This window comes from Stegodyphus dumicola, chromosome 10, assembly GCF_044657685.1.
Source record: "Stegodyphus dumicola isolate Sdum_Otavi_A_Nest chromosome 10, ASM4465768v1".
Classification (NCBI taxonomy): Eukaryota; Metazoa; Arthropoda; class Arachnida; order Araneae; family Eresidae; genus Stegodyphus; species Stegodyphus dumicola.
Genome location: NC_140777.1, coordinates 136620649 through 136638778, shown reverse-complemented (window position 1 = coordinate 136638778; position 18130 = coordinate 136620649). Strand labels below are relative to the sequence as shown.

Genomic DNA, 18130 nt, shown 5'->3' with positions numbered 1-18130 from the left:
AACTTTTCCTTTATATCTTGTATATGTTTATGTTTTCGATCCTCTCACGGCGCGGTCCCGGGATGCATTTTTTTTCACAACGCAAAAATGCTGTACACGTTTCACTATACGATCACTACCTTTCACGGCAAGTAGTTTCATACTTAACATTTAACAAATATAGGAAATTTAAGATATAACATTGGTGCCAGGCGTCTTTACCAGATAAGAATTTTTTTTCCTTGGGATTGAATTCTCACGAAACTTCTATATAACATTGGTACCGTGACAGAAACTTTTCTTCATAACATTTATATCTGTAACCTTTATTGTTATCACAGTTAGAAAATAATCTGTATTAGTAAAGGATTAAAGTACGTATATGTATTGTTTATTTTTTATATACTTTCCTTTTCATTAATAATTAGTGATTTCTTTTGCTTAGTGTAATCAGGCTCTCATTTAACATTTTTAACCTATCGTTTCCTAATATTTTTTCTATAATTTCTCAAGAGAATAAAAGCTGTACAAATATAAGGTATTTCGGGGAAAGTGCAGAATCGCTCACTGCTTGGCGCGTTTTTAAGAATTGCACTACTCGGTATCCATGTACACATCGACCTATTTTCACTTAAAAAAATCCCAGAATTGTACAAAAATGGCATTTTGCACTCCTTTAACTTTATCCATGTACTCATAGACCTATTTTCACTTAAAAAGTCAAAGAAAATTGACAAAAATCCAATTCTTCTTACTCTTGTAAAAAGCCCCAAACAAATAAGTGGGCGATTCTGCACTTTAGTTTGTATTTCTCCCGCCTTCTTAGCATGCCTTCGTGGTGTAATGGCAAGCACGCTCGTCACGTTTTCGAGAGGTCCAAGGTTCGAGCCCCGTCGAGGGCATTGCTCCTTTTTCATGACTCCTGGTTACCTAATGTCTCTACATACATTTAACTGTTTAAAAATAGCAAGCACCTTGAAATAATTATGGAAGTAATTTTGGAAAAATTCTATTAATATGAGCAATTATATTTAGTACAATAAAATTCAAAAAATGTTAAAAAATATTATATAAATATATATCTTCACCCCAGTATCTAAATATTAATTTTCTTTTCTTCATTGATTTTGTAATTGCTTTTCCACTGTAATGTTATTGATGCGATTATTAACTATTAGTTTGTTAATTTTAGTAACATAAATGAATAATTTATGTTCCAGATTTGTCTATATACCTTATAGCTTTTTTACAGTTTTTTTTAAAGTTTTATACGTTGCATTTAACATTTTTATGAAAATTGAGAAGCGGAGTCTTTTTTTATAGATGCACTTTTAATTTTTAGAAGTACTAAAAACATTTATTTATTTAGTATCTCGTTTATTTTAAGCGTACAGATCCCCCCCCAAAAAAAAAGTACAGCCGAAAAAGAGGTACTGTTACTTAATCTACTTAATGACTGACCTTCTCTTGAGAAAGTCAAAGTGTGATAATACAGTTTTTATATATGTATTTTTATTTCCTTTTCATTTGTTCTGTATTAAAAGTTTGTTTTGTCGTTTTGTTCACTAGCATTACTATGGTGATATTTACAATTTGTTAACTTTTATAATTTTGATAAAAAATAATTTTTTAATTTTTACTGTTAAATGTCATTAATTTATATTTCTTTTTTCTGCTCATATTCCTTTACATGTTTAGTTATAATTATTTTATTTCACATTATATATATATAGATAGGGAATAAAGGAAGGGGGAATATATATAGGGAATGAGAATTGTTAAGGCCTTCCTAGGGATTCAATTACATACAATCATTCAAGCTCTGACTTTTCCTTTCTTTTAACAACTGTATACATAATGGAATTTGACAGACATGCGACAAGGAAAGAGATTTCAATTTTACGTGTTTCTTCATATTTTGAATAGTTAACTGTTATATATCAGGAATTTCTTGTGCGTAATTTCTGACTTAAAGAAAAACAACTATTATAATTCAACAGCTGTCTGTTTATGCTTTCCTGTAAAAGTCCTACCAATAATGCTTTCAAATAAAATCGTGTTTTAAACTGCAGGGAGTAGTACACTGAAATGTTTCTGCTCGTTTCATAAACTGCGCTGTTACTCCACTTCAGGCCAGGAAGAAAGAAAAGGAAAAGAAACAAAAAGTCGAGCAATAATGCTGGAAACAATACTGTATAGTGAAACAGCTCCTACAGCGTATTGTCGCGCAGAACAATATATCAGAACGACAGAGCTTATTGCTTCTGGAGGGGTTATGGATGTTTTGGCCAATTACTGCCAAGCGATGAATTATATTTTGTTCCCCTCCACGACCACAGCTTTCGTTTACTTTTTTCCTAATTTTTTTCTATGTGTCATAAGAGTTTATTCTAAAAGATATTTGAGCGATATGGCGTTGTATGCTTTGCTTTTTTATGATAAATCATAAGAAAACGCCTTTACGTTATAAGAAGTAAACGCCTTAGACTTTAAGGAACTTTTACAGTATAGAATATACAGGATCAGACGCCTTTCAGTTTATTAATTTGATCTGATTTGAAACGTCCTTTGAGACATTCCAAAGGAAATCAAACTAATGTTCACGTAAGTAATCTTATATATCTCGTAAGTAATTTATATCATAACTGTGCTATTAGAGCAAACATAAGAGCACATACTAAAGAGTAAAAGTTTATTGCATATAATCATATTTATTTATTTATTTTTATATAACCAGTTATTATATGTTAAGTAGTTTTACTGTCATTCTCCCTTTCCGTTTTTATGCCAGAATGCTAATTTTAGTTCATGCTTATTAGAATGAGGTAAAAAGAAATAATATTCAAAGGAAAGTTACAGATTGTTTAATCAGAGCTTGTTGCGCCAGCTGAACGCCTCGTTGCTAGTCGCAATTCCTCGACAGCAGTCTGTCTATGACGTTGTGGCCCACAGGAAAAACGCCCACAGAAAAAAATGCTCACAGGTATAAATGCTGAAGAAATGTGTGTGAAATGCTGCAGATGCAGAAGAATTAAGAAACTTTTGTACTTGCGTTTAGTCCTGGAGTTGTATTCTTTTTCAGCTATGTTACCTTCTTTTCTGGACTATACTCCTGATAATATTACCTAATAGAGTCTGAAGATTTTTAAACTTATAAATATGTTGTAAGTTCGTTTTCCTCACTTCGATTTAAATGTTTGTGAAGAGTGTTAAATTTATTTGTGTTCTATATGAGCTTAACAAACTCTCTAACTTGTTAAATAAAAATTTCAAAGTTATTCTAACTTCTGATTTCATAATCAAAACTTGTGATAAATAGAGGATAGTGTACTTAAACGTCTTAACTGCGCTAACTGCACAGCATATCAAAATTATTTAATCAAGTTTACCTTCTTATCTTTAAAAGACGTTTATAGCTTTTACAATATTAACACTTGTATTCCGAGTCTGATATTTAGTCACACTCAGACGGCTTTGGAATCTCGGATTCAAATCTTTTGGAATCTGAATCGTTTCGTACATAGTAACAGTAATATTATTGCATAATACGATATAGTAAATATAATATGAATACAGGATACAAAAGAATTCATATCTTAGATCTACATTCCTGTTTGAGGATCATTCACCTCAGTCTTAATATATATCTATTTGAGTTGCATATCAAGGAATTTGAAGCTTGTTATTATCTATGTATCAATATCCATTATCTACATATAGCATATTTTGTGCTCACGGCATCGTTGATCTTATTTCGCTATTATTGATAACAACAGAAAAAAAGTCTCATCCAAAAAAAAAAATTCCTTATGCGCGAAATGGAAGTTAACAACTGCAAATATTAGAGCTATGCAGTCTTTCATTATCAGATTATGGTGAAATTTAGTTAGCTGTTAAGTTACGGCTTTTAATATAGAGTTATTTAAAATAAAAGGTTGTTTTAAAAGTTTAAGTAATACCTCAATGAATTTTTCTTTTATATTTATTATTATTTTTTTCTTCCGGAAAGAACTGGGCTTTTAACTGAAAACATATTAGTGATATTGAATCCTCTTTAATTAAAAATTATTAAAACCGACATTTCAGAACAGTTTAATAATACTTTTGCGTGTTGAATAAAGAAGCAATAGCTAAACACAAGTGTGAGCTTTAATATAGGCTTCACAGAGTTAATTCCTTCCCTAAAAGAACATTATTTTTCATTCCAATTACTACCGTAACGTATAAATGGTTTTCGCGTTTTAAATTCTATCTCACAAGATAAATGTTTTCGTATCTTCCGACTGAACTGAAATTTATAATTTTCATTGCCCTCCGTCGCTTCGCATTGAATCGTTTTTTGTTTTATTTTCAGCTCGCTAACATGTGTACCAATTTCACTTATATTCTTACTGCTCATTTGTTTTCATATTTAGACGAAGATCTATAACTAATTTACTTGTTATCAATTGGAATAAAAAATTAGCATAAAATTTTCACTTATTAACACAATTTATATGACAACCTACTTTTAATTTGATGTTGGTGATTTTGGTGATTTTAATGAACACTTTGGTTGTTGCCATTAGTTTGGTGGAAAATTCTGCTCAGCTATGATTTTATAACGGTATAGTGTTGCGAGGCCCCATCTTGTCAGCAACAGTAGTAGTGACTGCTATGAACTATAAATTACACAAACTCGTAAGAAGGGTTTAAATCCCTTTTTATTCCACTTTAGAAATAACAGCTGCGTTCACTTGACGCTCACAAACTACGCCGACCCGGCGGTTTAAGAAAACAGAAATGTGAAACTAAAAATAAATGACAGGATGAATAAATAAAGAGATCACTACCTACGAGGCTCTAATATCGTAACTAACTTAACCGCGTTCTAAGATTCAACGAATTGCCAAAATAGGCACACAGGCGGAAACGCGCGGTTCTTAAATTTCTACTTCTTGAATCGCAACCTTCAACCAACGCTCGCGATTCAAGAAGCACACAATCAAACTCGTTTCCCTTCTATTTAAACTCAACTTACTTCTGCTAAAATTTGAATAGGCTGCACTTTCTACTACAATTTACATGCATTGGCAATTTTAGGGGAAAGTAAAGGCTTGACAGGAAAGATAGCTTAAACTTAAAATAAATGTTAGTTAAAATAAATATAAACCCTACGACGAATTAGAAGAATACTGCAGTAGTCAAGAGCATTTTTATTCAAACCTCTACGTTAAAATGAACATTTCTTTTTCTACGTTAATATCCTTTACAAATTATTATTTATAATTCTTATTTGCAATGAAAATAAATTTAGTAAAAAACACGATGTTCATTTTTTTTTTTTTCAGTCTTGAAAATATTTAGAAAATATACAGTCGACAATATTACGCCGATATCAAGCAATTCTCAAAACCTTGAATGATGTTAAAGGGCCGTTTCCAGTGAGGTTTTTCTGACATAACAAACACAACTGACGTAGCCGATCCATCAGTTTCAAACCAGTTTCTTCCTATAGGGCAGCAAGTTGAAAAAACTGAACTGTAGGCACAGCGGAGCTAGACGACACATGGAACTGACTCCGTTAGCTCAGATAAACCACAGTGGGAACGGCCCTTAAGACATCTTCATAGACTTTCATCAGGGTATTCCTATTGAATCGGACAAAAAGAATAGCAACGGTAACAGCGAAAATTCTTCCCGGGACGAAATCATCGCTAAAGGCCATCCATGCAAGAAAAAGAGCATTTTGTTTTTGAATACGCCAAAACATCATCGTTTATTGTCATTCAAAGACATTTTTGCAAGAAATTTGGTAAAGAACTACCACATCGTTATACCTCGAACTCCAGGTAAAGCAGTTTCAGAACATGGGCTGTTTGTGTGGCAGCCCAAACTGAAATGGTTGGAAAAATTCGTGAAACGTTTTTACGAAGTTTCACAAAATCAACGCGTCGCGTTCAATGTGCCCTATCTGTGGCGTGTATTACAGAAATCTCTATAATTTCCGCCATACACGTCCCAGATGGAGCAGCCTTAAAACCTTTCCACAAACCGTTTTGAAAAGCTTCTAGTGAAAATTTGCAAAGTAAGCTGGAGCTAGATGGTTTTATGAACAGATTGTGCTTACGAATGAGGTCACTTCTGGCCACGTTTCTGGCAAAGTTAATCGTCATGACTTCTGATTTTAGGGCACAAAAAATCTACATGTTGTAATGGAACATAAGCGTGAATCTTCAAAAATGCACGTTTTCCGTGCCATTTCCAACAATTGTGTGTCCGGTCTTTTTTCTTCATGGAAAAATCGATTAACTTAGATAGTATATCTTGGTGGTAATATGGTTGCTCCCTCAGCGGTGTATTGGCTTCATTGTGCAACAAGAAGTTGCGTCATCACATTGGCATAAAAACGTACGCCAGTACCTGAACGACAGCCTGCCCTATTGCTGATTGGAAAATAATATGCCATTGTTTTTTTGGCCACCGAGATTGCCATATCTAACCTCTTGTGATTCTTTTCTGTAAGGTTTCGTTAAAGCCAAAGTGTTTATGCTCCCATTTCCCTAGGACCTACAACAACTGAAGCAGCGTATAACTGAAGTGCTCGAATTATTAACAAAAGATATATTGACCCCAGTGTAGCAGGGGGACTGGATAGATTTTTGCCGTGTTACCCGAGGGGCACTCATAGAACATCTATAGAACCTTGGATTATTATAGTTTCAGTAAAAATTTGCTTTATCCAATTGAAGTAATTACAGCGTTCACAGGTGTGCTTTCGTTTTGACCATTCAATATGATACAACCTGTATTTTGGTTATTATTATTACATAAACGAACTCTCATCCATACATGAAAGACGACTTCTGATAAAAAGTGCCTATGTTTCGTAAGTATAGTTCCATGTATTAATAATGCAGTAAACGTATTTATTACTATATTTATACAAACATAAAAATATTAATTTATTTGTTTCAAAATATTTTTAGCTAAAATAGGATAAAAAAGATTTACGTTGTTAAAGTACTTAAAAACAACTTGAGAAAGAATAATATATTTTCAATTTCCTTTGAATTTTGTACCATGTTTTTTTTTCTTATTCAATATTTGCTTATAATTCAGAAATGGCAAAAAGTAGTCACGTATTGAACACAAACCGTCAAAGTAGTGTCAAAAGGACATCGATCAAAAGAGAAGCGGATTATGCAGGCACGTAAATATACCACACAGAAAACTTATAAGAAGTTGCCTTTTTTGATGGATGTATGACGCCATCTGAACGTGATTGGAAATCCCCTGAATGCGCACAATGTTACAACTGCGCAGGAGATATTGTTCACGGATGAATAGCCTAAGCATTCATAAATATGGATACCTGTTTATGAACTAAGTTCTAGAGGAAAACACTTACGAACTTCTCATAAAGTTTCATGAGCACGCTAGGGTCTCGATCACGACTACAAATCATTAATCAAGAATTTGGTAAAGGTTAACACACCTGTATGTTTTTTACCTAACATCATTGATCTAATACAGCAAAAGATAGCTTTACATGATAAAATTGACGTTGTTATTAATTTCTACTTCGAAGTACAAGACACTTATTGAAATTTTTTGCCAGAATGATGATTTCTAGATGATCGCATAAATTTATCTGAAGTATATTAAAGATACATTCGAGTTAATGGGGGCTAAATGCTAAGCGTGAAGATTAAAAAGTCAGGTTAACGAGATAATTATTTATTTGTTGACTAAATACATTTTTACTGTAAGGAAAATAAAGCAATTTAATTTTTTCATTTATAGACTTTTATCTCAATATAACATTGCACAAATGAAAAAAGAAGGTGACGCATTTTTTTTCTTCAAACCATTATTATTGAAGCAACTGAAATAAAAATCTGATGTGGACAAATATGATGTACAGCTTATTTAATTATTAACATTTTCCCGGCATTTCATTTAAACATTTTCCCTCAAATTTTTTTAGAGATATACTTCTAATTCAGTTAATTCAGTTCTCACGTCACAGCAAGGTAAAAATACATAAAATATGAAAACATCTTCATTAAACTTTGCAAAATGCAGAAAAAACATAAAACGCCAAGTACAGTTAAAAAAAAATGTTTTAGAAATAAAATTAGACTTTCTACGCAAAAACATGCGATTCGGCCAGCGGGCAGGAAGAATGATTTTTCGGTGCACAAAATCGAAAGTTTACGTTTGGTCCCACTGCGAAAAAATTATCCTGTCCGCATATACATATGTCACACACAAAAACATCGTTCAACTGGATTTGAGAGTGGTCAAAATGAATATTTTCGTCGAAATATGATACCCGAAATTTTTTGCAATTACTACACTTTCTTTTTTCGTACAAGGAAGTAAAAAATAAAATAAATTTTTATTTACATACTTTCTGAAAGGGAAGAGAACAAAAAATACGCCTATAAACACTGCATAATTTGTTTCCCAGCAGCATTTTAAGGCATAGAATGTATACTAATCTACTTGTCCTACATTTTTTTAAATATGTTCTGCGTTATACTTTGTTTAATATTAATTAATTTGATCAAAAAATAAAAAACTCACCTAAATGAACAAAAGGTTTAATTTAATTTAGATAAGAATGATTATTTAATATATTTCGTATAGTTTACTCTTTTTCTAACAGTCGAGTTCGATTAGCTTGAAATCAGATAATTGATGCTGTTTTATACTGAAAATATCTTTGCTTTAATATCTTCAAAATAAAAACACTTTAATTATTCCTTTGCTTCAAAAATTTCAAAAGATTTAATTTAAATGTTTAAACAAAAATTTTTATTTTGCAATTATTCTTTAATATTTTTGTATTTGCAATTTGTATTGTATTAGAATATTTTAGATATAACTTGTTTGAGATATGTAGAAACATTTTCAGACTATAAAAAACAAGAACAATAATTTCTGTTGTCTAAGAAATTAAAATGATGAACCATTGTTTTCTGGAAAATTTGCAAAAAATTCATATTACAAAAAGATGCTATTTTTTATACGTAAAATCTTATCATTGTTCAAGAATTCTACCAAGAAAACATAAAACTTAAAGCACAGAAAACGAAATAGATTTAAATGGAAATAATAAGTTGTTTTTTAAGAAATATTAATAAACTTCTCGCCTTTCAAGTATAATATTTTATTAATCAATTTCATGTATAAACTTTTCTTAATGAAATCCTTGAAAGTTGTTTTCTGAGCAAATGAGATCTTTTAAAGGAAAAGAGCATTTTACAGGGACCTTATTCTCGCAGGAAGCTATGCTTATGTGATGTGTGTTAATACAATGCGTAATTTTTTCCCTGCGAAACACATTACAATGATTAAAATTTATTATTTTATGTTGTCAAATGGAATAAAATCTAGGAATATAAAAGTATTTCTGCCAATAATAATGTTTCTGAATTCAAACAGGAAATTTAATTGGAAAATCAAATCGAAATTCAAGGTGGGAAATCAACTATTGTTCAAGGGCTTTCTCTTTTGTCCTTTCATACACGGATATAATTTAAATACATTGGGAACAAGAATCTACTTTTAGTATGCGCATTTAGTGTTTTAAATAGAATGTTATACAATTTCAACAGTATTCAATTTGTTTAACTATATTAACGACTTATATTTTTGACATTCTTTTAAATTCAAATATTTGAACTGCACAATAAATTTATTTATTATAATTATTTTCTTACGTGTATTTTTTGTTACACATAAGCAAAATATTCCATTCTCTCTCCCTTTCTACCTATCTGTCTATCTATATAAATAATCAATATGTAATCAAATGAATGACATGGGAATTGTTCTACCAAAAATTTCAATAAAGTAAAAAAATTATATATATTGTTACGGGTTTTGAATTTATTTAGCTATTTTTAGTAGAATTTGTAATTAAAATTCTTTTATATTCCTGTGCAATGCAGCACGAAACTTCCTTGAAGAGAAAGCTACGCCGGAAAAATTAAAATACAGGAGCACGCGCATTTAACATTTTAATAAATAGATATCTAGATATCTCGTAATTGTACACTTTTGAAATCCGGAAAAATAGAATGTTCTCTTGAATGATTTAAAAAGTTTATAAAAGCCGGATCAAAACATCTCAATTCAGTTGCTTACTTAGTTCTTGTTGTTGATGATTGTAGCAAATTCACGGTGAGATCGAATTACTTTTCTCTGCTTTGAATTGTGTTCTTTTAATGTTTTAGTAGTTTAAAATATAACTACTGTGCGATGTTGTGAAATTGTAGGAATCTCTTTGAGGAAATTTCAGCATTTTGTCCTATTTCTTGGGATAAGAATAATATTTATTAACTTTTTATCGACTTGTGCATTCAATCCATTACAAACCCGTACGCACGCAACAATATATATATATATATATATATATATATATATATATATATATATATATATATATATATATATATATATATGTAATAAAACTGTTCCATTATACACTGACTACCAATAAGTATTTGGACACCTTTGATAGAAAAGAAAAACTAACTTTATTCAAAATCAATAGTTGGTAGAGCCTTTACGAGAGGTAATTACAGCGTGGACCCTCCGAGGCATACTTTCTACAAGTCTTTGTATGACAGCTAGTGGTATTTTCTCCCACTCGGCTTGGAGAAGACATAGAAGTTCCTTAACCGATTTTGCACGGGTAGTGCACCCCTGAATTCGGCGATGCAACTCGTCCCAGAGGTTCTCGATAGGTTTCAGGTCTGGACTCTGGGCAGGCCAGTCTATTCGATGAACTTCATTGGCACCATACCAAGCCTTGGTTAACGTCGAAACATGACAACTGGCATTGTCGTCCTGAAAGTAACAGGGGTCCAACCCGTAAAACTGCCAAAAAGTAGGGAGCACATTGTCATCCAAAATAGTGCAGTAGGCATCGGAGTTGAGCTTACCATGAATGGAAACCAAGGGTCCCAGCCCATACCAGGAGAAACACCCCCAGACCATAATTCCACCTCCGCCGAACTTGATTGTTGGCACAATGCATTCTGGCAGGAGACGTTCTCCAGGTAGACGCCAGACCCAGACCCTGCCATCCAAACGGTGAAGGGTGAAGCTTGATTCGTCACTCCAAAAAACCCGTTTCCACTGATCTAGGATCCAATTTCGATGTGCTTCGCACCACATTAACCGAGCAGCGGGGTTGGACTTTGTGATCAAAGGCTTATGGGCAGCAGCACGACCGTGAAAACCAAGCAGATGTGCTTCCTTATGGATGGTATTCATTGAAACAATACTCCTGGATGCCCGTTGAAACTCCTAGCGGATGAGGGCCATCGGTTGGGTGCGGTTCTTCCGAATTTCTCTGGACAGCACTCGTCGGTCTCTATCTCCCAGTTTCGTTGGTCTGCCGACTCGGGGCACATTCCGACAATCACCGTTCACCTTTCACTTCTTAATCACATAGGCCACTGTCGGTTTTGGGTACTTCAAATCGCTAGATATGTCCCTTAAGGATCGGCCACATTTGTTATACCCGATAATTATACCTTTCTCGAAATCAGAGAGCTCCGAACTGCGAGGCATCTTGCATGCGACTAAAGCCAATGCTGTTTCCTACACGATATATACCGGCGGAGTCCGTGACGTACCTTAGGACCGCAGATATCGTCATTTGCATAGGTGTCCAAATACTTATTGGTAGTCAGTGTATGCCATAAAACTGCTTTATTATTGTAATAATATAATGTGGTGAGAGTTGCAACGGATTGGCGTTAAAGAGGGTGCATCATAACTTGAAGATTTTGCTGCGTAGTTAGCAAGATGACTCGAAGAGCACACGTAACGGTAAATTTCACACATAATTTTATTTTTCGATAATGCACATTATCACTCTGGTCGCGCTATGCACCTTCCAATTTTTGTACAGAATACATCTTCTTTTAAAGGACGAAAATTAGAAAAACTCTTCAAGGCTAGCGGCAATGCGAGGCAGCGACACGAAGTAAGAGAAAAGTCGGAAGAGAGGGAGTTGTCTATGTGTATGTCTTATTACTTAGTAAGAGGCAATGGACCATTAACGGCCTTTACCAATATATTATACTTGACTTTTAAATGCTTGAGGAATCGAGTAAGTTGTATCCAATAATATGGAAATACTTTTGCACATACAGTGCTAGAACTCAGAGATTACTAGCGACGGAGGCTCCTGTGCCGCAGTCCGTAGAATAAGTAAACTTGAACAAACCAGACGCTCGTGTGGCGCCATCTATTAGTAGGGATGAAAAGCATTTTAGCTGACTGGAACTCTGGTTGCGCCATCTCTTACAGGATGTATTGTAAGGCATTTTTAAAATTTCATAAAAATTATTCTTCTCAATAGAGGGAGTTGTGACGCAACTTACCTTTTATACGAATTACATTTTAGATCATATGACAGTTTAATGTTCAGGTGTTGAGTTCAGACTTCATCGATAAGTGCGCAATACAAATTAGATGACGGATCTTTTTCGTTTAGTTAGAAAATTTACTGCTCCCCTATTTTTAGAATGAAGACAGATGTTAAAGGATTGTTCATTTATTATTTGGAAAGCTAGATATTTTATATTTTACATATATATATATATACGTAAGAAAATAAAGAGTATGTTAAAGATAAGTCATTTCAATCAACAGCGTAAATTAATTTTCCCTCTATATTCTAAAAATAGTAATTTACCATTGCACTGAGTCATTTCTAGCCTAATGTATGTCATATGACTCTTACATCTCAGCTGATCTAAACAGAAGTAAAACCTAAATAGCCGATAATAATTTTACAGCAGTATTAATTATCCAATTAAAATGCACTGAGAACCAAAATGATCTCAGTCTAAAGTGAGATTTAATCCTGAACATAATGCACACGCTTGCTACTCTTTGACCTAGCTGCACTGCTACCTGCTGTTCTCTTTTTACTGCAAATCTATCAAAAATGTAAACCTTTTGAAATAGGCACAAATAATATGCCAAGTTGTTTGTAGCCGAAACATGTTTACTGAAATAAAATGAAGATTTTATCTGCCTCCGCTGTCAGTTTCCTATTCATTGTGGGTTGGCATGCCAGCATTTTACGTCAGCATCAAAATTCTTGTTCTTCTTTACGGATTCAACTTTCTACGTATCATACCATTAATATTGCAAAGTCTTTTTTATTATATATAATAAAGTTAAATATATATATATATACATAGTATATAAATATTGTATATTTATAGTATATATATATACATATTTAACTTATAACTTTTGGCACAAATTTTAACTTCACAAAAGGTTAATTTTCGAGTTATTGAGCCGCTCTTGTCTTAGGCTTTATATAATTCGACTGAGTTTATTTTTCAGTTTTGAAGCAAAAAACTTTCATTAATTCTTGATGTAGAAATTTTCTTCATTTAGTTTAGTTTATGCAATGAGTTTGTTTTGCCTTTTTTTAGGTTTTTCTCTAGGCCTTTTATAGGTTTTCTTTTATAATTGTTTACTATTATTTAGCTTTTGTATATCATTTTTTGTTGTACTTGAGTACGAATACATGTAGGGAAAAGATCTGAAAATTTGAGAACCATTAGAATATTGTGAAGGTTAGAAGCAAAAAAAGTGGCTTTGAGTATCAAATGATTCAGAAGAAGGAAAATGTATTCGTAATTCATTAATCAACTTGGTTTAAGGCTTCAAAACACTTTTCCTTTGACAAGTTCTGTTTGAAACGTTAAACAGAGGAGATTAATAAAAATTTTATTTTGCTTTGTTATACATATAATTTTCTGAAATTTTTTAAAAATGTTTCTCTTTTTTCATATTATTTTTCAGTTCTAGATTACATTTGTGAAAGCTTCATTAATTTACGTTTACTCAATTTGGTAATTTTTTACCCGGAGAAGAAAGGTTAGGCCTTCATATGAAGGAAGAAAATTTTATCCAGTTTCGTTCCGATATTTACTTTTTGATTTATATATATATATATATATATATATATATATATATATATAATTAATAAGCTAGGTAGTAAGTACAGTACAAAAAGACCAATATATATATATGTATTATTTATTTATTACATATGTTTTATATTTATTTATTACGTATGTTTTATATTTTACAATAATTTTTATTGCCTTTTTTAGGGTTAATTTGCAAAAGATCAAAATTTCTGAACTTGATGCTGTTTAATTTTAGCGCTTAAGAGTAAAAGGCAAAGTTCAAAATAATTTTAAAAGCAAATGTCTTTAAAATTTAACGGTTTTATCGTGAAATTATATATTTGTATAGAATTAAAAGAGATTTTACAGGTTGATTAAAAAACACCCTAAAAGCGTCAAGGAGCTCTTAACTAATTAACATAACTCAGATGCCTGCCATGTTTTTCTTAGACAATAATCAAAATTCATGTGATTTGTTTTATATGGAACAAATTAAAGAACTATTTTGCAAGATGTATTCAATTTAAATGTATCAAAGAATAATTTCGTTGTTTTTATATTTGATTCGTTTATGTAAATGTTTTGTTGAACAGACAGACCAGAAAAAGTTGTCGATGCAGTTAGAAAGGTTTCATTTAAATTAAATTTTGATTTGAAAAGCTGTAGCTCTACATTAATCCCTCCCTCATTCTACCGAGTGAAGAACTGGTCTGTCTGTGAGCTTACAGGCTACTCTGTCCATCCAGTGGAAGTAGATTTTAGAAGAAGACAGAACGAGATAAGGGTAAGAATATTAAGTAGGTGATACATGCAATAATAATACCACAGCGAAATACATGACATTACCAGTAATAGAGCACAATTTTAATAAATAACAAAAAAACATTGTATAATAATATAAAATCGTATTTATGATTGCAAAAATGGGTAAAATAATTAAGTTTTCGAAAAAAAGAATCAGTCCAGAAAGTGTATTATGTATTAATTGAAACTAGCGTCAGTTAATAAAATTTCCTTAAAGTACAAACATGAGATGCAATATAGAAACAGCCTATTTAATTGAAATTAATTACAAAATGATTTAAAACTTGATTGTGTGATCTTATACTTCACACTTCGCTAATCTATGTAATTACTCTTAATTAGGTATTAGTGTCTCTCTTAATTAGGTATTAGTGTCTCTCTTATTTAGGTAACAAACACCAGGTCAAGATTCTAGAGCTCAGCGACTTATCGCTGTGCCTTGAAAAGCAACCAGACACGTATGAAGGACGTAAAAGACCCTTTTATTAAGAATATAAATAGTTGAAAAGAAGACACTCCTGGTGCTTACAAACTCAGCCAACATTTATGGCTAGAAATCAAAAGGAATTCGAATTTAAACTAAATCTAAGTCGAAATTAACCAAATGCACTGCAGATATATTTAACGCACAAGTTAGTCTAACCTACACCGGCTGACAGCACAAACTGCAAGAATAAAGCAACGGAGTAGATGGGAATCGTAGACTATCAACTAATAAAGGGGCCTTCAGCTGGTGGAACACGCTCTAACTAAAATGCTTTCAAACTTTCGATTAGGTAGACGCGAGCTGAAACTTGCATTCTGTTAGGGAAAGGGAAAAAGAGAAGTGACAAAGATTCTGAATGACTGTTAATTATCAAAAATACCTTACAAGTTCAGAAGTCAAACAACAAAAATCAGCGTTATATTTTCAAAATTTTCACAGTTTACCGAAACACATGCAATCACAAAATGGTGGCCACACCACGTGCAAAAAAAGAAAGCAAAAAATAAGCCTGTTTGGAGCTTCTATAATTAAGACACAATAACACGCCGAATAAATACTAATTCAGAAGTCAAACAACAAAAATCAGCGTTATATTTTCAAAATTTTCACAGAACCTTACAAGGTTAGCAAACTTTATAATGCATATGGCTGGTAGTGGAGAGAAAACGGTAGCGTTTAAAAAAATTAAGAATATTTCCGGTACGGTATACCTTTATTATCTATATTATGTGCTTCTTAAATGTCTGTTTGTCGCCGATAGTTTATTGGTTGCTTGCGTAACTGTACTAGCCAGTGGGGCGAAGTTGCCACGGTATTCAAATAGTCCATATACACTGATACCATACATGCAGTTATCATTGTTTTAATTAAATTATCATGGTATTTAAGAATATTTAAATATTTTTAATTCCTACAATTGTTGCTTGCTTATAATGCATTTAACTATATTTACACATGAATTACCTAAAAACTTGCAAACGTTGAGAAATTAAAGGAGACGAAACCAACTAACGAGTTGTGCGTAGTACATCTCATCAGGTAGGTTTACCCAAACTCCTATGCTAAATATCCTTTCGCGTAAAGAGTTTAAAATTTTGCCCGATTTTATTCCGACATTGTATTTTAAACTGAATTTTCAGCTGAACGCAAATTAAGCGTGTCAAGGGAAACGTGAACATTTGTTTGCATTAGCAATAATCTGTTTTTGAAATGGTTTACAACTGAATACAAATCATTTTAATTACAATTTATAAAACAGCGGTCATTTCGTATGACCGCCGGGCTTTCTATTTATATATAAAGGGCATATTCATTACACAGAATCATGTACAAGCATGAACTGCCGCTCAGATGTATACATTGTTAAACCTCAAATATACAACCAATAATGTGCATGTCCATTCCATGATACTTCGTAAATCTGATATAAAGTTTATGCTGGGTAAAAATTTATATTTCTAATGAGAAGCGAAATTCAAACTTTCGTATTTTACGTGAATGCTTCATTATCTCAGTCTAAAGCAATGAAAGTAAAAGATGCGCTACATTTCTCTCCAAATCTACTTTCTACAAATACAGTGCTAATAATACTTTTCCTTAAATAGCATCCCATCAGTCTTGCTACTAATTATCATTCTGTTCTAGAATTTGACTTCATTTTTTTTAATTTTCTGACAGGAATTTTGAATAGGGTTTCGAAAAGTAATTTATTTCCCTGCATACGATAATTATCTCTCAGGCGTAGATTCCTGTCAAAGTATAGTTGTTATTAGCATATCAGATCACTGAAATATGTCAGAAAACAGTAATTTTGGTTCTTTAATGATCATAAAGCCGCTTTTAATTCTTGGGATTAGAAGAGAACTGTTCTGGAGCACTAAAAATAAAGATTTCTAACTAATATCCGAATTTATTCGAAGAAAATAAAAAAAGCCGTTTAAAATCTTCTAAAATAAATATATTTTCAGACTTCTTAAGCTATTTGAAAAGCTAGGTAATAACTTTATTTATTTTTAGAACAGTCATTAAAATATGATTATGTTAGTATTTTAAACTCCAGTTTGTATACTAAATAACGAGCAAAGATTAGTCGAGGATTTAAGAATGGAGTTTCAAAACTCTGTTTTAAATTTTGAATTTATATTTTAGTATTTTCGAGTTTAAGCTTTCCTTTTAACATGTAAATCTTTTCTGAACACAGTTTATAATCAAAATTACCTTCATTTTACGAGTAATATTTCGTACACTATCGTTAAGATAAAATGAATTTAATGCTATTATAAATTTTCTAGTCTAAATTAAATGTTCTGTTTTTTCTCATCAATTTCTGCCCTAGATTCATTCGTTGTTTTCAAGGAAACGTTAATGTATAGCGTTTGCTAATAATTTTAATGTCAGAAAGACCCTCAGTCATTTGTATTTCTAAAATTCAAGGATTTTCCGAAATGATGGAGACACTTAAAATATCAAGGATCTTGTACTTTATGTGATGTAGCAGTGTCTTCGATTCAGAACTGCTTATTGATATGGTCTTCTTGAAAGGGACGCATAAGACGTTTAGATGGTGGTAATATGTATTTAACACGATTTGTCTATTAGAAATTCATCTGATTCTTTGAGAAATGCGGGAAAAGAAAATGCGATCTTACACCACTTTCTAGCACAGATTACATTAGTTCTTTCGTATTGTAGAGTCATTAGCATTTTTGAAGTGAAAGACGTGAAAAAGTCCCTGCCCTCGCCGGGACTCGAATCCTGGACCTCTCGAATGCGAGTCAAGTGTGCTTCCAATTACACCACGAAGGCATGTGGAAAGGTGGAAGAAAATACCTTACAATATTTACATCTGGGGATTGAGAAAGCAACTTTCTTTCTTTTCACCCTCGACGGAACAGCTGGCCCACTGGGTTAGGTGCTT

General features: G+C 32.2%; 1 protein-coding gene, 1 long non-coding RNA gene and 1 other non-coding gene across 4 annotated transcripts in view; 1 reads left to right on the top strand and 2 right to left on the bottom strand.

The window, feature by feature from the left end:
* LOC118192073 (uncharacterized) overlaps nucleotides 1-18130 on the bottom strand; it is a 544392-nt gene that overhangs the window by 153906 nt on the left and 372356 nt on the right. The window lies entirely within an intron of this gene.
* The window catches only part of LOC118182984 (uncharacterized), a 137601-nt gene that overhangs the window by 90336 nt on the left and 29135 nt on the right, over nucleotides 1-18130 (top strand). The window lies entirely within an intron of this gene.
* Nucleotides 17946-18018, bottom strand: TRNAA-CGC (transfer RNA alanine (anticodon CGC)). Its single transcript has one exon. It is a non-coding gene; the product is annotated as a tRNA-Ala (tRNA).